This window comes from Bos indicus, chromosome 2, assembly GCF_029378745.1.
Source record: "Bos indicus isolate NIAB-ARS_2022 breed Sahiwal x Tharparkar chromosome 2, NIAB-ARS_B.indTharparkar_mat_pri_1.0, whole genome shotgun sequence".
Classification (NCBI taxonomy): Eukaryota; Metazoa; Chordata; class Mammalia; order Artiodactyla; family Bovidae; genus Bos; species Bos indicus.
Window position 1 is genome coordinate 35,572,501 of NC_091761.1, and position 21,329 is coordinate 35,593,829.

Genomic DNA, 21,329 nt, shown 5'->3' on the forward strand with positions numbered 1-21,329 from the left:
GTCCTACCTAAAATCCAATATAAGAGTTAAAAGTGAGTTTAGTATTTTTTGAAAGCCATAAATTATTTTTCCAAAAGTTAAGCTTTTGCTGCTTAATGGAATTCTCCTGTTGGAGATACACTGCCCTGTTCCTCAGATATTCCACCACTGATAACACTTGCTTAATGATCCATCTGTCTAGGGACACTTCTAATCCTAACACTTTCTCTAGAACTGCAGGGGACAGGGAAGACATTTTCATTTCCTGTGGTTACCTCTCTCCTGATTGAGTGTTAAGTGTGATTCTGGTCTGACACATTCTCTTCCTGGGCTTGAAAAAGTATAAACTCAAGTGGTCAGAATGTCCAGATCTACATATATCATTTTTATTCTTCTTATTTAAGTTTCAAGCGACTTTTTTGCCTGGCAGTTTTCACTATCTTAAATATTTGTGATCCATTTTGGTTCCTTTGATTTATGTCGACATTTAAAAAGGTATAACCACTAATGTGGGTGACTTTGCCAACCTCAGAAGGAAGATTAGTAGGGGAAATCTGTGACTAACGGGAATTCACCAATTTTATTGGTGAATTGAAATTTCCTTTATAGGAAAAGTGATATATACCTTTCTATATGTCTACTGATCTTGATAAGTTTGAGAGGTTGTACTTCCTTTTATTTTGCTATGTACATCTTAGGACTCAGGAGTTATTAGATAACTATATCTAAATATATATGCTGGTAGTGGGTAAGGTCATTCTATAGTTATCTGTCATTATTTGGTAAATAGCCTATTTTATAGACTACCTTAAAAGAGCCAGCTTATAGCACAGTGTATTACCTGCTTTTCATGTTAAGGTCAAGCTCAAAAATGTCTGTATGCAAAAAGGGAAGTAGGTCAGTGCATCTTTTATAGAGATAGGATGATGGTTTGAGTTTAGGGGTATAAAGAGAAATGAAAAAGTTCACTTTCAGGAAATACATCAGGAAGCACTTATAAAGCCAAAACGACATAGAAATAACTCTAATGCATTTTAAATTGAGAAATCACTCACCTCTGTAACCTTCTAGCATTGTTGAGACTGAAAACCTTTATGGTATCAGATAAGATAAATTTAAGAGGAAGGAACTAAAGATCACTTGAGAAAAAACAGAAGATAAAAGTTATTTTGCCCTAAGCCTGATTGCAAAGATCTGTTGTCCTAGTTTCTGCTCTCCCAGTGCTTACCTGAGTTAGAATGAGTTTTATGAGAGATAAAGAAGAAAAATCACTCTTCAGGTGACTCTTAGAGAAGACAATGCTAATTATATCAAGAGGAGGGGAAAAATTGGGCCTCACCCAGTGAGTTAAAGAAAACACAGTGAAAGCGCTACCACTGTTTCTGTAGCTCTGTTTAGAATAGACTGAAGTCTGGATTTCCAAGGGAGGCATTCCAATGCTCAAGAAAACACAAAAGGATGAGGTCAGGAGAAAAGGAGAAGCTAATGAGCTAAGGGTTGGAAATAAATTTTAACAAGTGAGGATTAGGCCAATCTGTTTGCCTGAAAAGCTTGGCTGTTGGCACCAATCACCCAGACTGAGCGTCTGTTTTATCCATGCTCTAATCGGACAAACGCGAGTGCCTAAATATATTAACAAAATAATTCTAGCTGTCACATGATTTTTAAATTTCCAGTTTGAAAATGCTTAAGCTTGTAATATTTATTTGATGCTATAAACTTTTTGTGGAGGGTGGGAGGCAGAGCCATTTTTCTGTTATATCTTCCAGGAAGACCTAGTGTTAACAATCATTTAGGTTTAGCATTTCAGCACATGGTGCTTCCCTAGACACAATCCCAACCATGTGGGGACAATTGGATTCAGAAGCACTTTCTAAAATTCTATTTTGTAGGGTGATGAGGAAGAGAGAATATTAAGGATGACCAGTCTGCAACTTTCATGTGGGCTCCCAATTTCAGAGGGCTATGGTCTGTATTCCAGTCATTCGAAAGAAGCACCTTAAGCAGAAATTTAGCTGCAATGCCGATCCTTATTTGGGATGGAATTAACAAAATTATAGATGTAATATGCAAAATCTGCTTCCAAGTCATATTAAATGCTTGGATTCCTGGCAGTGTGGGTATAATTTGCAAATGTATAATGCCATACATTTTCCTACAACGTAAAAAAGTAATTTCCAAAAATGCTTCCATGGCAAAAGCATCTTTACTGTGGAGTATGCTGGCTTTCTTTTGGCATAACGGTAAATAACATGTTCATTATGTATCAAGAGGAAAATTGTGAAATCTTAAAGGTTTTTAAAAAGTGAATATATAGTACTACTAATACTATATATTATACACTCAAGGAAAATAGTACCTAAAGTCAAGAACTTTTCAAATTATTTCTCTATAGTTAAATAATTATTAAACAAAGTTTTTGTTCAGACCCAACTCAACTGGACAAATTCTATGAGAGAACATATAATTTGCAATAAAGTAATAACGCATCTTTTAAATTTTAAACAAAAGCACAAAAGAGATTTATAATTTTAAAAGTATATCATAAATATATAAATCTTTGAAATGATACCATGGTGACTAAAGAATGGTTCCAGCAATACGACAGAATAAGTCAGAGCTTTATTGTTCAATCACAAACACATATATTAATAAATGATGCATATGTGAGATAGCATAACGTTTACTTTTACAAACCTGGGTTAGAAAGCAAGAAAATGACAGATATAAGGGGGATATTGAAAATCAGATTGGTCAATTCAGGAACTGCTACTCCAGCAACCAAGAGGAAAATTGCCCAAGGTATACCTAAAAATGCTTTAATGCTCATATAGGTCCAGAAGACATATCTTTGGGCTTAGGCAAGGTTGGGGAGCTAATGCATAACAGTCCATTGTAAAGTTGGGATAATGGAAGAGCATCCTTTTAGTGGAGAGGGGAACAGAATTCTACCTACCGGCACAAGAAAGCAAGAAGGAAACATGTTTATCTAGGATTCTGAGGAGAAAATGAACTCATCTATGGAAAAAAAAAAACCTCCAAACTTGTCCAAATTTCTATTAACCATGTGTATAGACATGTCTAATCTGAGATAGCAATAATAAGACTAATCTCAGTTTGGTGAAATTCCTGGAACACCCAGTAAAAACAAAAACAAAATCACTCCAAAGTAGCCCTTCTGTAAGTGCGAAGACTCCAACAGGAAAACAAAGAAAACGCACAAAGACAAGAATATTTGTTTGTTATAATGTGTTCTCACACACACAAACAAACAGCAAGCCATGATGGAAAGCAGCATATATAACACATATGAGGATTAGGCAAGCTTTTCTTCCCCTGGTCAAACATGATATAATAAAAACATCTGAAATAATCTGTAATACAAAATGAGTAGAATTTTTTTTAAAGGAATAAAAATAAATTTCAAAGAATAGGACACTTTACGAATATATGACAGATTTAGAAAAGAAATATGTATATTTAGAAATTTAAATTAAAAATTCAATTCACGTAAATAAAGATTAGACAATTTGAGAGAGGATTAAAAAAACTGGAAAACTAATCTAGGAAATTACCCCAATTACCACACAGAGATATTAAAAAAAAAAAAAAAAAGGCACAAAACAGAGGTTAGAAACCATTAGGATAGAGGATCCATTATATATTGAAACAGGAGTTCCAGAAGGAGGGAGAACAGGGAATGGGAGGGTATGGGAAGATACCACATTCAAAGTGATATTCCCCAATTATTTTTCAGCATTGAGAGAAGATATGAATCCACAGATGTCTGAACCTTAAAGACAATAAGGAAATCCTAAAAACAACCAGAGAAAAAAGACAGATTATCTATAAAGGACGAGTTAGCTTTTTAGAATTGAGAAAGGAAGATGGAATTGGAACAAGCGTTTAGTTATATCTGTGACATTTTGTTTCTTTAAAAAGAAACATTTAAATATTTGAATGTTTACCTGGAGCAAATGCAAAAACATTAAGTGGAGATAAATCTGTGTGGTAAGGATAATGTATTTGTTATATTACTTTTTTACCTATCTACCTGCTTGACATATTTCAGAATTAAAAATTAAAATATGAAGAGGAATCCATAGTATTTATGGATAAAATACAGTTGTTTATGCCAATAGCCTATTTTTCCCCTTCCCCTGCTATTTCCACGTACTAACTCCCCACCCTCAGCAAAAGTTCTAATTAGAGATAAGAGAGCTTATGCTGTTCAACTTGGAAGAGGTTTAGCAACTACCTGAATGGTGGCAATATCATTTAGATGAGAAATAAGCAGACTGCAATCCTGAGACAGCTACCTGTTTTCATATATTTGTTTTTATTGGAACACATCCTTGCCCATTTTTTTCCCCCCACTGGCTGCTTTGACTCCACAACAGTGGAGCTGTTTAGTTTCAAGTCTAAAATATTTATATTTAGCCATTTAAGAAAAAGTTTACCAACCTCTGGCTTAAATGATGATGGTTACTATTATTTCCCTTAAACAAGTTAGCAGTATATTTTTTAAATGAAGTCACCAATCTTACATAGATTTGAAGGTAATAATTAACTAAGTTAAATGGTCTTAGATTTGTACACAGGGGAAATGAGGCAAAAATAAATACCAAGGAATTCTAAAATATCTTTGGGTATTTATTTAGCTGAACTTTCTACCTTCAAGATTCTCAATAATCAAGCAAAACTAGTTTGGGTAAGAGGAATGTTCAAATCAGTCATCTAATCCTGAAGTACAGCCTAATACTTTTCTTATACATAGCACATTTCATGTCACTAGCCAGAGTTGCATTTATTTTATACTAGCTTAGATGGCAGAGGAGGAATGTATTTGTCTGGGCCTGTACTTTTAAAAAATTCTGCTTCCCTGCATATTTTACTTTCCTATGGAGGGCCTAGAAATACTGGCTCTTCATATATTAAGATGCCTGAAAATCAAGCTATACTTTTAAATATATATTATGATTTTTGAAAGGAATAATTCTTTGCTTAATCATGGCTGGAAAAAATAACTAGATTTCTCACTTCAGTGTTTACTTAAACCTCAGGAAAGTTTTTTCTTTCAATTGGAGAAAATGAGATTTTTTTTTTCATTAAAAGACTAGAGATTTTACTGATTTAATCAAGAAAACTATAACAATAGCTTCTTTGAAGATAAGTTACTACTTGTCACAGGTTCATCAAGGAAATTACCCTGTCATGTCCCTCCTTCAAGTCCCTTTGTCACCAGGCTCCAGCTTTTCTCTCTGATCATATTACACTCTTTGAACCCTCTCTTCTCAACCACAGCCTGCCCTGTCCACTTCACCCTTCCCATACATACACCTTTCTAGGCAGCACATGTTTTACACACCCTCCTGATGCCCAGCTCCAATCACAGAGTCCTCTAGTTGCCATTCTATGAATGAACATTGAATTAACTACTTAAAGTTTGACACATTCCTATAACCTAGATGGACCTTGCCTTTCTCTGAATCCCTACAGTTCTTAACTTTAAAAACAAACATAGAGTGCTCTGGATTCTTTTCCATTTGTTGTATGTGAATAAAATACTATGTCTTCGGTAAGACTATAAGTTCAAGGTCAGGGACTGTCCCTTCAAGGTCAGGGACAATGCTATGTGTGTCTTTTTAAATGGCATCAGAAAGAATCGAGAGAGCGAGAGAAAACCACCATGCAGATCATTTACAACATGGTCAAGAATCTAGTATCTGCTTTAGTACTCATTGGCCTTCCTTTATATATGTGTGTGTGTGTGTGTGTGTATATATATATATATATTCATATTTGTTTTATAAAATACTATACTATATATTATATTTATATTTATAAAAATGCACATTTTATTATTTGCTATTAAAAAGAAACAACTGCATGATAAAAATAGTTTAAAAACACCACTGTACATTAGTGAGAAATAGTCTGAAATCCATGAGGTGAATTTGTTAGGGTCAAAGAACTTTTTAAGCACAAATCAAGGGTAGAAAGGAGCAAAAAGCAAACAATGCAGTCCCTCTCAGATTCCAAGTCCATTTTCCAAGGTGATTTATAGTTGGATTTATCTTTTAAGGGCTTACAGAAAAATTGAGCCTGAGAACAGGCAGGAGTGTATAATTGTTCTTTTTCAAGCCAGAAACTATTTTTCTTTCTCTTTGAAGGTTAAAGTCAAAATCACTGGATTTGTAACTTACAACTTAAGCTTCTTTACTATTTTTGCTGTTCTCTTTTTCCTTTTATCTATCAGATTTTCTGAGATGTTCAAATGGGTAATTTCCAAAGAATAATACTGACAGTCCCAAAGCCAGTAATAAATTGTAAAATTACTTTTTTATAGAAAGCTTATAGATTTTCACAAAGCCCTCTCACATTGTACTTTAAGACCATCTGCATCCCCGTTTGCTCCCTATTCCTCTTCCTCCACCCTTACCTAGAGTTCTTGGCTCAGTTTTGACTTGTAACTGCCTTACATTGTAATAGCCATCAACCCAGAGTGGCTGTGCTTTCCAAATAAATGAAGCTCTGTGTTTCCCAACTATTTTCTTCTGCCACTCTGCTTTGCCATTGGGGCAAGTTATCAAGGGAGGTGGGCGGTTGAAAGAAAGTCTGGGGATGAAAAAGATTGCAATACATGGGCTTACATTCTAGTTCATATGCCCTCCTTCCCAGGACAAAAAGAAGTATAGTCAAGAGTTTCCTTTAAAGAAAGAAGACTGGTGATACATTAATGGCAAAGCAAGTCTGTCTTCAAAGAACGGAACTGAATGAGACACAGGCATTTTCCATGGAGTGACTCACCACTGGTTCACAGTGAAGGAAGAGTGTTGGAGGGAGAATAATGACCATAATTCAGGCTGAGACTTTTTTGAAAACAAGAACTCTATTTTTCATCTTTGAGTCTCCAATAACTTAAAAATATTTGTTGTATAAATATTTGTTGAATGATTAAATGAGTTTTATTCTCTTGGGCTTTCCTGGGCAACACAAATACTAAATTCTGTGAGTGTTTAAGTGATTGTATCGGAAGAGCTGTGCTCTGTGTGTGTATGTGTACTAACATAAGGGTAGAAGGAGGAAATAAATGACTATAAATAGCTAGATATGTTTTGAAGTTGAAGCAGTTTTAACCAGAGAGCACAGAAGATGATTATCATTGACTCAGTTCAGTTCAGTTCAGTTGCTCATTCGTGTCCAACTCTTTGCGACCCCATGAACCACAGCACGCCAGGCCTACCTGTCCATCACCAACTCCAGGAGTCCACCCAAACCCATATCCATCAAATTGGTGATGCCATCCAACCATCTCATCCTCTGTCGTCCCCTTCTCCTCCCTCAATCTTCCCAGCATCAGGGTCTTTCCCAATGAGTCAGTTCTTCACATCAGGTGGCCAAAGTATTGGAGTTTCAGCTTCAGCATCAGTCCTTCCAATGAACACCCAGGACTGATCTCCTTTAGGATGGACTGGTTGGATCTCCTTGCAGTCCAAGGGACTCTCAAGAGTCTTCTCCAACACCACAGTTCAAAAGCATCAATTCTTCGGCGCTCAGCTTTCTTTACAGTTCAACTCCCAAATCCATACATTACTACTGGAAAAACCATAGCCTTGACTAGACGAACCTTTGTTGGCAAAGTAATGTCTCTGCTTTTCAATATGCTGTCTAGGCTGGTCATAACTTTCCTTCCAAGGAGTAAGCGTCTTTTAATTTCATGGCTGCAATCACCATCTGCAGTGATTTTGGAGCCCAAAAAAATAAAGTCAGCCACTGTTTCCACTGGTTCCCCATCTATTTCCCACGAAGTGATGGGACCAGATGCCATGATCTTCGTTTTCTAATGTTGAGCTTTAAGCCAACTTTTTCACTCTCCTCTTTCACTTTCATCAAGAGGCTCTTTAGTTCTTTTCCACTTTCTGCCATAAGGGTGGTGTCATCTGCATATCTGAGGTTATTGATATTTCTCCTAGCAATCTTGATTCCAGCTTGTGCTTCATCCAGCCCTGTGTTTCTCATGATGTACTCTGCATGTAAGTTAAATAAGCAGGGTGACAATATACAGCCTTGATGTACTCCTTTTCCTATTTGGAACCAGTCTGCTGTTCCATGTCAAGTTCTAACTGTTGCTTCCTGACCTGCATACAGATTTCTCAAGAGGCAGGTAGGTGGTCTGGTATTCCCATCTCTTTCAGAATTTTCCACAGTTTATTGTGATCCATACAGTCAAAGGCTTTGGCATAGTCGATATTATTGATTATTAATCGACATATCTATCAGAAGATGGAAAGTGAAAGTGTTAGTTGTGCTCAGTTGTGTCCGACTCTTTGCAACCCTGTGGACCATAGCCCACCAGGCTCCTCTGTCCATGGGGCTTCTCGAAGCAAGAATACTGGAGTCCATTGCCATGCCCTCCTCCAGGGGATCTTCCTGACCCAAGGATCGAACCCGGGTCTTCTGCATCACAGACAGACTCTTTACTGACTGACCCACCAGGGAAGCCCAAAGGTGGAAATTTATACATTTATTTATGCAGTTTTTCATTAAGAATTCAGTAAATAATCCTTTTGCACTTTAGCCCTGAGCTAGGTGTTGTGAATGACACAAATATAAGTCAAATGTCCAGTTGCCTCAACAGGTGATTTCATCACACCCACCATTAGATGGCACTCAGCACCTCTGACCATCTGCAAATAGAATCCATTTCCACTGATTTCCTGAGAGAGCAATGGCAGGTTTACTGAAGGTCCCACAGAGAGGCAGAGAAAGAGTCTACTGTACCTTCCACAGCTCCATTTATACTTCACTTGACATGTTCACCTCCCACCCCCAGCTCTCCCCAGTCCTTAGAGCCTCCCTTCAGTTTCCCTTTCCATCATCCCAGTGCACAACTTTGTACCACTTTACTCTATCTCACAACTTCTCTGGAGCAAACATATTTTTTTTTCTTGTCTCATGGAAGAGCAACTCCATCTGTTTTTCTCAGTTCTTGGTGTCATCACTCACTGACACTGAAGGCAGGATTCTCATACAGCTTGTTCATAGCTGTTTTAGTTTGGATTCTCCCAGAAGCAGATTCTGATATTCAAGGATTTTGTGTGATGGTTTATCTGGAAGGTATACCTATCTAGAAAACACTGGTAGGGGAGACAGGGAAAGGTAGGTAGGCAGCTGCCATGGTCTGAATGTCTGTAGTCTTCCCTCAAATTCATCAGTTGAAATTCTAACCCCCAAAGATGATGATATTAGGAAGTAGGGCCTATGTAGGTCATGAGGGTGGAGCCCTCATTATTGGGATTAGTGTTCTTTATAAAAAAAAAAAATTAAGTATTTTATTTAAAGTATTTTATTGATGTATTTATTTTACTTTCGATTGCACTGGATCTTAGTTGCAGCATGCAGGCTTAGTTGCTCTGAAACATGTGGGATCTTAGTTCCCTGACTAAGGATCAAATCCTCATCCCCTGCATTGGAAGGCAGATCCTTAACCATTGGACCACCAGGGAAGTCCCTGGATTCGTGTTCTTATCAGGGCTTCCCTGGTGGCTCAGACAGTAAAGAACCCACCTGCAATGCAGGAGGCACAGGTTCAGTCCCTAGATTGGGAAGATCCCCTGGAGAAGGGAATGCCAACCCACTCCAGTATTCTTGCCTAGGAAATTCTGTGCACAGGGGAAACACAGCTGAGAGATCCCACAGAGATCTCACACACCTATTGCCTTGTGTGGACACAGTGAGCAGATGCTGGCTGTGAACTAGAAAGAGGGCTCTCAGAGAACTCAACCATGCTGCTAACTTGATCTTGGACTTCCCAGCCTTCAAAACTATGTGAAATAAATTCCTGTTGTTTATAAGCCACCTAATCTGTTATATTTGGTTATAGTAGCCCAAACAGATTAAGTTAGCCACCAGTAAAATACATAGTATCGTTACTTCCTTGGGTAATTGGAGCTTCATCTTTCTGGGATTTCTGGCAGTCAGTGTATAACATCCAACTTGGAATTATCTCACCAAAGGGTGAAGTATTAATACTCCAGTTCCATCAGTTATTGGCTGAGGGCTGCTCCGGGGTGGTGAGTATCAGTCCTCTGACATTTCTGACCTGCCATGTGTACAAGCACAGGGGACAGAGTAGATGCTGGCTGCCAAAGAACACCCTCGACAAAGAGATGGGATGCTGGGATCGGGAAGCTGAGCCTGCGTGCACACAGTGGTGGGGTCTGGGGATGTGGGAGCAGGGCATTGCTGGCATCTGTACAATATCATTAGACCAAGACCAATGCATGTAGTTTCCTTCTCTTAAGGAATTCCCATTCTGGTTAAGAGGATACAGCATTCATATGAAGAGTTACATTCCAGTCCCCAATTATCTGAGGCAGTGTCTTCAGGCGTATGATGCCTGGGGATTGTTTCCCAACAGCTGTTCAGGACCCACTGTATGTTGGAAACTGGGATAGTCACTGGGGCTATCCTTCTCTGCCTTCAAGGGGCCTGGAGTGAGAGGAGCAGAGGTAAGTGCTGTGATGCAGAAAGGCCAGCTCACTGGGAAGAGGGGAGGAACCGGGACAACTCTGAAGGGCATTCTGAAGAGGAAGAGTAGCATTCAGGCATGGAAGTGGTGGAATCAGAGAAGGAAAAGAGAGGAAGCAGGTGAGGGTGGCTTTGGAGGACGTGAAACTGGCAAAGCAGTGACGTGAGTGTGGCTCGTCTGTAAGGTGGGCTCAGGGTGAAGTGTTCAGTGGCCCTTAAGATAGAGGATGAGCTGTTCCCTATTTTTATTATCCCCTCTTCGATCTTAAGCAGGGCCCACTTGGATTCTAGTAGAAGTGACGTATCTTCTCCTCCTTTATTTCTTATTCACCATCTAGGAGCAGATCCCTTGTTTCTGTTAAAATTATTAACAGCTATAATAGCAGGTGACAACATTTATTGAGGCTTTACTATGTGGCAGGAACCATGCTAAGTGCATGGAAACATGCATTCACTCATTTAATCTGCCCCCTATACCCAAGAAGCAGATACAATCATTGAAGATAAGAAAGCTGAGGCAGTTGCTTCCCCCAGATAGCACTGACTTGGGTGCTGAAGCTGAGAATTAAATGCAGGAGCCCAGCTGCCCAGCCTGAATTCACTCAGAGAGGTTAGATTCATTCAGCTCGGTTAGATTCATTCAGCTCAGGTATGCTGACTTGCCTGGTCAGTTTGGCGATGGTGGAGATCAGGTGTGTTTGAATGAGGATGTGCAGGAAGGTATGCTACCCAATGCTTCTACCACGTTCTGAGAGGAATGGGCAGGGGGGTGGGGGGTGCTGGGGCAGTGTTCAGGTTGATCCCAAGAGTCTTTCAGACATGATACTCTTCATCTATATTCGCCACCTCCAACATTTTCCCATCATGTAGAAGGAAAAAAGGAAATCCAAATGGTTGCCTCATGGGGATGCACAGCAAAGAAGTGTAGTTCTACCATTTTACCTTGTGTTAGCAAAGTTTAAGAGCTTCTCTGTCCTGTCAGAGACCAAAACAAATCAGGGCTTGGTCTGCAAGGAAATGAAATTTTGTGTCCCACCGCAAAGTCCTCAGCTCCAGTGTAATGGTATTAGAAAGTGAGGTCTTTGGGAGGTGATTAGGTCATGAAGTTGGAGCCTTCATCAGTGGAATTAGTGTGTTTATAAAAGTGCCCTTTTTATTTTTCTGCCACGTGATAATACTATGAGAAATCAGTAGTCTGCAACCAGGGAGTGGATCCTCCTCAGAACTCACTTTGACTTCCCAGCCTCCAGAATCATGAGATAAATGTCTGTGGTTCATAAGCCACCCAGTCTACAATACTTTGCTTCAGCAATATGAAATGACCAAGACGAGGGCTCCTAGTGTAGTGTCACCTGAGAAAGAGATTCTTCATTCTCTCTCTCCTCCTTGTCATGCTTAAGACAGGGAGGGGTGTAACACACACCATGACAGTCTTTTTGTGGCATCAGATCAGGTCAGATCAGATCAGTCGCTCAGTGGTGTTAGACTCTTTGCGACCCCATGAATCGCAGCACGCCAGGCCTCCCTGTCCATCACCAACTCCCGGAGTTCACTCAGACTCACGTCCATCGAGTCAGTGATGCCATCCAGCCATCTCATCCTCTGTCGTCCCCTTCTCCTCCTGCCCCCAATCCCTCCCAGCATCAGAGTCTTTTCCAATGAGTCAACTCTTCGCATCAGGTGGCCAAAGTACTGGAGTTTCAGCTTTAGCATCATTCCTTCCAAAGAAATCCCAGGGCTGATCTCCTTCAGAATGGACTGGTTGGATCTCCTTGCAGTCTAAGGGACTCTCAAGAGTCTTCTCCAACACCACAGTTCAAAAGCATCAATTCTTCAGTGCTCAGCCTTCTTCACAGTCCAACTCTCACATCCATACATGACCACAGGAAAAACCATAGCCTTGACTAGATGAACCTTTGTTGGCAAAGTAATGTCTCTACTTTTGAATATGCTATCTAGGTTGGTCATAACTTTCCTTCCAAGGAGTAAGCGTCTTTTAATTTCATGGCTGCAGTCACCATCTGCAGTGATTTTGGAGCCCAGAAAAATAAAGTCTGACACTGTTTCCACTGTTTTCCCATCTATTTCCCATGAAGTGATGGGACTGGATGCCATGATCTTCGTTTTCTGAATGTTGAGCTTTAAGCCAACTTTTTCACTCTCCACTTTCACTTTCATCAAGAGGCTTTTGAGTTCCTCTTCATTTTCTGCCATAAGGGTGGTGTCATCTGCATATCTGAGGTTATTGATATTTCTCCCGGCAATCTTGATTCCAACTTGTGTTTCTTCCAGTCCGGCGTTTATCATGATGTACTCTGCATATAAGTTAAATAAGCAGGGTGACAATATACAGCCTTGACGTACTCCTTTTCCTATTTGGAACCAGTCTGTTGTTCCATGTCCAGTTCTAACTGTTGCTTCCTGACCTGTATACAAATTTCTCAAGAGGCAGATCAGGTGGTCTGGTATTCCCATCTCTTTCAGAATTTTCCACAGTTTATTGTGATCCACACAGTCAAAGGCTTTGGCATAGTCAATAAAGCAGAAATAGATGTTTTTCTGGAACTCTCTTGCTTTTTCCATGATCCAACAGATGTTGGCAATTTGATCTCTGGCTCCTCTGGCCCTTCTCAATTCAAGAGCCATGACTTTGGATTGGAGAAATGCCATTTTAGGCTTACCCTCTACCTTCTTGTACTATTTTTCTTCTCTTTATGCAGCAACTTCCAGAAAGTGCTGTTCCCTGGCACTTACTTGATTTTTCTCTCATTGGAACCTTCTAAAAGATAGATGATAACATTATTTCTACTGAAAGTGATATCCTCATTGTATCCTGGGAAACTTATGATCCCCTCCCACCACACAAGACCCTGGAACTTGACCTGCACTGATTGAAAAAAAAAAAAATGTTAGGGAGTAGAGGATTCTTTTTCTTTTTTTCACTGTAAATTAAGCAAGTTATAAATTCTGCCTCAACACAGTTTTTGGGGACTGTAGGAAGGTTATTACAAAAAGAGGAGGTAAAGAATTCTTCAGCATCTTTCTGACTATATGTAGTAGAAATTATTTTCTCTGGATTGGAACAGCTCCCTTGGATACTTCCTGAACTTTCATCTGGATCCTGATTTATTTTTCTCTAAGTGAATTTAGGTAATGAGAAAGGTGCCTACTTGACATCTCCAGAGAATAAATCCTTCTAATTATCCACTGGGGAAGAGAAGCAGAAGGGCAGTCACAAAGCAAATGCCTCCTAAAATATTTGAGAAATATGTCTCTAGTCTGAACCATGCAGAAAACTACTAAAAATTAGGAAATTGCTCAGGCTGAATGACATAGGAAAATCCTGGCCATTCTAATAGCTAGTGATAAATATATCAGTTTCTATCAGTCTGGATGGCTGCTGGATGTGGGCAGTTTTTAAAAAGTAAAGACCTGAAACTGACCCACCATTCCATGTAGATCAAGTCCCCAAGCAGACATTGACTAGTAACAGACAGCGACACAGCATCCCCTCACCCAGGGTTTCCCAGCACTATTGGCAGTGGGATAATTGTTTTTGTGTGCGGAAGCTGTCCTGGGTACTGTAGACTCTAGAGGGTAGACTCTAGATGCCGGAAGCACCTCCTCCCTCTTCAAGTTGTGAAAATCAGCAATGTCTTCAGTTACTGTCAAATATCTCCTGGGGGACCAAGACACCCTCAGACGAGAACACTGACCAGGAGAAATTCTGGATTTATCACTTGAAGCCCTGGAACCCACCTACGTGCATATTGTCTATCATTGAATTTGTTTTTAAGTCATTTCCTCCTTTTTGGGTATATTGCTTTCTGAATTTCTCAGCTGTATAACATAAGATGTATATGTATATGTATTTCCTTCAATATATTCAGATATTCTTTCTAATGCCATCATTGCATTCTATTATAGGAATACACCACAACTTGTTTAACCAGTAATTATGCTATTTACAATTTTTCATAATTACAAAGACTGTTGCAATTTAGGTATTCCTTAAGTCAGGGGTCTCCAACCTCCAGGATCTAAGACCTGGTGATCTGAGGTGGAGCTGATATAATAATACTAGAAATAAAGAGCACAATAAGTGTAATGTACTGAGTCATTCCAAAATCATCACCCATCCTGGGTCTGTAGAAAAACTGTCTTCCACGAAACCAGTCCCTGGTGCCAAAGAGGTTGGGGACCACTACATTAAGTCAACAAAAGTTTTTGAATGTCTAGCATTTCCATCAAATGTAATAGATGCAGTTAAGGGAAAAAAAAACATGGAACTTGCCTTCATTCTGCTTATATTTCTTAAGAAAGAAAATATATAATTTGTAGATTGTGAATAGACATATATTTTTCAGTTCATGATAGATGCCATGAAGGAAATAAAAGGGTGAGACAGGGTGGAAGCTGTGAGGCCACTTTAGGTAGAGTGGTGGGGGGAGATTTCTTTGGGTAGGGGACATTTGAACAGAGACGTAAAAAATGAGATTGAGCCAGCTGTCTGCAGAGGTAAACCCTCTTGGCAAAGGAAAAAGCAAATATGAAGACCCAGAGGGTAGGAGAGGCTTGGGATGCTCAAGGAACAGAGAGAGGCCAGTGTGGCTGAAGCGCAGAGAGCAAGGGGGAACAGTGGGTGAAAAGAGGTATATCATATAAGGAGGAACTGGAAAAGGCAGGACCTTGTAGACTTGTGGGGAAGAGTCTCAATTTTCACGTAAAAGCAATAGGAAACCATTTAAGGTCTCAAGAAAGGGAGTGCCATGGTCTGGTTTATGATTTAAAATATTACTCTGGCTAGAAAATGAACTTTTAAAAGGGAAGAATTGAATTAAAGAGCCAGCTAAGGGCATATTTAAATCACCTAATTGGGATTTAATGACTCCAGTGATGGTGGCAGAGATGAAGAGAAGCAAACAGATTCAAGTACAACAATCATCTTGGTGAATGAAATAGATTGCAAAGAAAAGGAGATGTGTAATGTAAGAGTCCTAGATCTGGGTCCCAAACAAGGGGGAGGATGCCATTTATAAAGATGTGTGAAGACTGAGCAGAAGTGAGTTTGATCCAGCTAAGTATAAAAAACAGCCTTTTTGAATGTATTAAATCTACTATGCCTATTAGAAAGCCAATTAGAAATGGCAAGTTAGAAGTTGAACATATGAATCTAGCTAGAGTTTAAGGGAAACCCGGAGACAAGAGAAATAAAATTGGGAGTCACTGGGGTACAGGTGGCACTTAAAGCCATTAGACTAAAAGGAGTCACAAGGGGAAAGAACTTGGAGAGAAGGGATGAAGGCACAACACTGTGGGAGCTGTGGGACTCTCCTGAGTTTAGAGGGTGGGTGAAGAGGTGGGAGTGAAGAAGACCAAGAAGAAATGTCACAGAGAGAAACTAGAGGCGTGCTGTGCCATGTAATGGAGAAGGCAATGGCACCCCACTCCAGTACTCTTGCCTGGAAAATCCCACGGATGGAGAAGCCTGGTGGGCTGCAGTCCATGGGGTCGCTGGGAGTTGGACACGACTGAGCGACTTCACTTTCACTTTTCACTTTCATGCATTGGAGAAGGAAATGGCAACCCACTCCAGTGTTCTTGCCTGGAAAATCCCAGGGACGGGGGAGCCTGGTGGGCTGCCATCTATAGGGTCGCACAGAGTCGGACACGACTGAAGCGAGTTAGCAGCAGCAGCAGTGCCATGTAAACTGAGAAATGACAAAGTGCCAGTGGAAGGGGCAGTGGGCATTAAACATATATCTGTCCCTTTGTTCAAGTCTTTTAGTAGCATAATTTCCTAAAAGTGAAACTGCTTGATTGAAGGCTATAAATGCAATAAAATTTTAAAAGATATTGCCAAACTTTCTACCGCAAAGCTTGAATTATGTGCAGATAAGATAATGACTCTTTTTAATGAACACTTTATTGATGTATGACATAACACAGAAATGTAAATAACTCATAAGTGTGCAACATCAGCTCTTCACAAAGCGAGCATACCCATGTACCCAGGACCTAAATGAATCGACAGAGTTGCCAACTCTTCAGAAGTCCTTCTCATGCCCTCTTAAGGTATCTGCTCTCTTGACATCTATACCATAATTAACTTTGCCACTTTTTGAGCTTCATATAAAAGGAATCATGCCATGTGTAACTCTTCTGTGGCTGCTTTTGTTAAACATTTCATGTGTGATAGTCTCCATAACTGCTGCATGTAGTAAAAACATGTTTATTTTATTGATTTTATTTGACTCAATTTATTTGTCCACTCAAATATTGATGAACAATGCATTCTTTTCAGATTTACACTATTACAAACAATACTGTTAAGAATATTCTTATACATCTATTTTGGCGAACATCTGTTCAGTTCAGTTACTGAGTCATGTCCGATTCTTTGCGACCCCATGGACTGCAGCATGCCAGGCTTCCCTGTCCATCACCAGCTCCCAGAGCTTGCTCAAACTCATATTCATCGAGTCGGTGATGCCATCCAACCATCTCGTCCTCTGTTGTCCCCTTCTCCTCCTGCCTTCAAACTTTCCCAGCATCAGGGTCTTTTCCAATGAGTCAGTTCTTCACATCAGGTGGCCAAACTATTGGAGTTTCAGCTTCAGCATCAGTCCTTCCAATGAATAGTCAGGACTGATTTCCTTTAGGAGTGATTGGTTTGATCTCCTTGCTGTCTCAGAGACTCTCAAGAGTCTTCTCCAACACCATGGTTCAAAAACATAGATATGAATTTATTTTCAGCGTGTGTCAAGGGGCAAAAGTTGCTGGTCACAGGGTATGCTTTATGTCCAAATTTATTAGATACTACAAAATTGTCTACCAACAGTTTATGAGAGTTTCAGTTATCCATATCCTTGTCAAGACTTGATATTACTGGCCTTCTACATTTTAGTCTTTTCAGTAGGTGTGAAGCTATTTCTCATTGTAGTTTTTCTTTCATTTCCTTGATGACTAATGAGATTAGTACAATACAAATCTTATGTATTTATTGACATTTATATATTCTCTTTTGAAACATGCCTGTTGCATTTTTTCCTGTTGGGTTGGTTTATTATATTTTTCTTAACCAGTGTGTTGGGGTTATCTTGCGTATGAGCTCTTTGTAAGTTTTATATGTTGAAAAGAATCTTCTGCTCTGTTCTTCGCCTTTTCACTCTCTGAATGATGTCTTTGGATAAAGAGAATTTTGTACTTTTAACATAGGCCAATTTTCTAAATTATGTCTTTATTGTTAGTGCTTTCTGTGTCCCATTTAAAAAATCTTTCTCTTATGTTTTCTTCTAGGAGTTTTACTGTTCCAGGTTATACGTTTACACAAGTCTTTCATCCATTTTGAGTGATTTCTGTGTGTCTGTTTTCATGTATAGTGTGACATAGGGGTAAAGTTAAGCTTTTCCTTTACAGATAGCCAAATTGATCCATTGTCATTTATTGAAAAGACCACCTTTTTTTCTCTGCACTGCAAGGTTACTTTTGTCATGAATCAGGCAATCATAATCAGGTGACATAAATGTGTAGTTCTGTTTCTGGAAATTCTATCCTGTTCTGCAGACTATTTGTTTATTCCTGCCGCAAACCATACTGTCTTAATTTTGGTAGCTTTACAGTAATTCTTCCTATCTGGCAGTGGAAGGCTTCTAGCTTTGCACTTTTTTAAGACTGTCTTGGTAACTCTTGGCTCTATGTAGTTCATATAAATTTTAGAGTTAAATTGTCGTTTTCACAAACACACACACCTGTTAGAATTTTTATTGTGATTGCATTGAGATCAACTTGGGGGAGACATGGCACCAAGTCTTCCAATCCATGAACATGGAGTAATGAATATAATAATACTTTTAAACTCAGCAAAGGTTTTAGTCAAGGGCAGATTTTGTGAGAAAATAGTCTGTGCTGACTCTCTGACCTTTTTATCTCATTTTGTTTTGTTTTCAGTGGAAAGGAATGTTTCTAAGGTTTAATTGATCACAAGGAAGGTGCGCTTGCAAAAATATCAATTAAGGTGACTCAGAAAAGTCTGTGTGCTCAGTCAAGTCCAACTCTTTACAAGCCCATGGACTGTAGCCCACCAGGCTCCTCTGTCCATTCTCTAACACTGCAGCAAGTTGCCATTCTCTTCTTAAGGGGATCTTCTCGACCCAGGGATTAAACCTGTGTCTCCTGCATTACAGGCAGATTCTTTACCACTAGTGCCACCTGAGAAGCCCCATTAAGGTCTGGCTTTTAATAAACCTTTTTAATAAACTTTTAATAAACCTTTTAAAATAAACACAAGGGCTTCCCTTGTGGCTCAGCTAGTAGAGAATGCACCTGCTATGCAGCAGACCTGGGTTCAATCTCTGGTTTGGGAGATCCCCTGGAAAAGGGAAAGGCTACCCACTCCAGTATTCTGGTCTGGAGAATTCCATGGACTGTATAGTCCATGGGGTCACAAAGAGTCAGACATGACTGAGCAACTTTCACTTTACTTTAATAAACCAGTAAAAATTTGGGAAATGTCACCAAAATAGAAATCAAAAGAATTGGCCTGTACCTCATCTTTCTGGCAATAGCCAGCCAGCAGGAAGTTACAGACAAACATTTTCAGAAAAGGAAACGTTTAACCTGTCTGCTCTTTCCTGCCTTCTAAGGTAATACACAGCTGTGCCAATCTGGCTTTTCCCCACCATTATGCCCACACACTCAGTAGACCACTCGGCTTTGTGTTTTTTCAGATGGTACTCTTTATTAATAATTAACAGTGTTTCTTGTGAATCATTTCTCTAATAAAGCCAGCTTCTATAAAGCAATTTATTCAGACCTTTCAGATCAGACCTTTAGTGTTCTTCAAATGTTCTGGAAACATGTTTTTTGAATACATCCAGTGCTCAGTGGATCATTTAACCATTGTATGTTGTATCAAATACATATTCCTATTTCATACACAAGAAAAGGCTTAGGGAATATGTTACTATTATAATTTCAGCTTATAATCTTTTTCCTACTGTGTCTAATTGTATGCCCACCTAAAAAATTCACCAATGGTAAAAATGATTGAAAAAAAATGTTCATGATTAAATATTTAAAACAGTTATGTATAAACTCTGTTATTTATGATTATATACCCTCAGAGCCATCATATCTTTTATCTCAAATATCAGTTCTTACTATGCTTCTATTCCTGACCCAATCTCATCTAGACAATTTTCTCCAGCTATTTCAGGGTAAATTCTGAAAGGCCTAAACATTTCATATTTTTTAATGTCAATATACCTAATTTTTCCCCAGATTCTCTAAATGTGCTCTACATTTCTACTTCTTGGCTAAATCTCAAGATTTCTAACAGGCTAGCAACAGAAATCCCAGAATTTGTGTACGAAACTTCATGCTCCAAGATTTCCTAGGTGGATATAAATCTTTTCTCCACAGGGTTCACAAAACTCAATACAGATTTAATTATCCTTCATGCCATAGCCATAAGGATAAAAAAATGAGATGAAGTTCAGACCAAAACAAAACAAAACAATAACAACTTAAACATAACCCTCAATACAAGTATGCTCCCCAAGGTTAGAAACAAAGGCTTTTAAGTCATGTTAGAATTAATCATTTATATTATTGTGTAGGCCCAAAATATCTGTAGTTCATATACATTACAAAGTGCTTCCAATGGCTCAGTGGGTAAAGAATCTGTCCAACATGCAGGAGACAGATGTGGGTTCTGTCTCCATTCAGGAAGATCCCCGGAGAAGGAAATGGCAACCTGCTCCAGTATTCTTGCCTGGAAAATCTTATGGACAGAGGAGCCTGGCAGGCTACAGTTCATGGGGTTGCAGTGTTGCAGACTGAACACATCCACATATATTACAAAAATAAATACTACCAAAGAGTATGCAGGACAATTGTTAGGAAGACATCTGGAAATTTACAGAAATACATGTCCTGCTTTTAAAAAGACATTCTACATGCATCCAATTAGTCAAAGAAATTTTGACACATACAATTGAAAAAGAGAAAGGATAATTTACTTAGCCTTACAAATACAATCTTAGAGGCAGATAGATCTAATATCTCAAGATTTTCTTCTAACATTCATGGGTGGTTCTAAGTTGTGTCTGAAATATTGTGTCCAAGACCATTGTCAACATCTGTCAGGTTGCTTCATGGATTTTTAGATGTGAGTTTTGGGTCATTTTCCATTTGACAATGTAGACTGAGATGCTGTGTGCAGCTGTTTGATCCAAGATCAGCAGGTGGTCATGAGCTGTCAGAATCTGTGAACATTGGTTTCTGTAAGACCCAGAACCTGTGCAGTGTATCATAGGCTGCCATCTTCCCCTCTACTATAAAGCAGCTATTTTTCTAATTGAGGCGTACTCTATTTTGGACATGTTATCCTTTAAACTGTGTGCTCTTTGAGAAAGGGAAATGTTTTCACTCTTCTTAAAATTAAAAAATTTTATGATCATGGCCCATGATCCCAGAAGCAGAAAGGAAATGCTGTAATTATTTATTTAGTATTGACAAAACTTAGTGCTTGAAGTACATTTCTGAGCATTAATCACACATCTAATGGGCCAAAAGCAATGAGCAGTTAAAGTAGTAAAAGCAGAAAATCCTCTGTCAAGAGTAATTTGGTTCAGAAAATTTACTGAATATGAAATATAATTTTTCTTGATAACCTTCTCCAGTGCCCTACTCTTACAATTTTATTTTGTAATGTTTAAGAACTTCAGCATATTTTAAACAAATATTTAGAAAATATAAAGTCATTAAGGCAGAATTTGTAGGAGGAAGTATCTTTCAGCTTCAGGACCATTAAG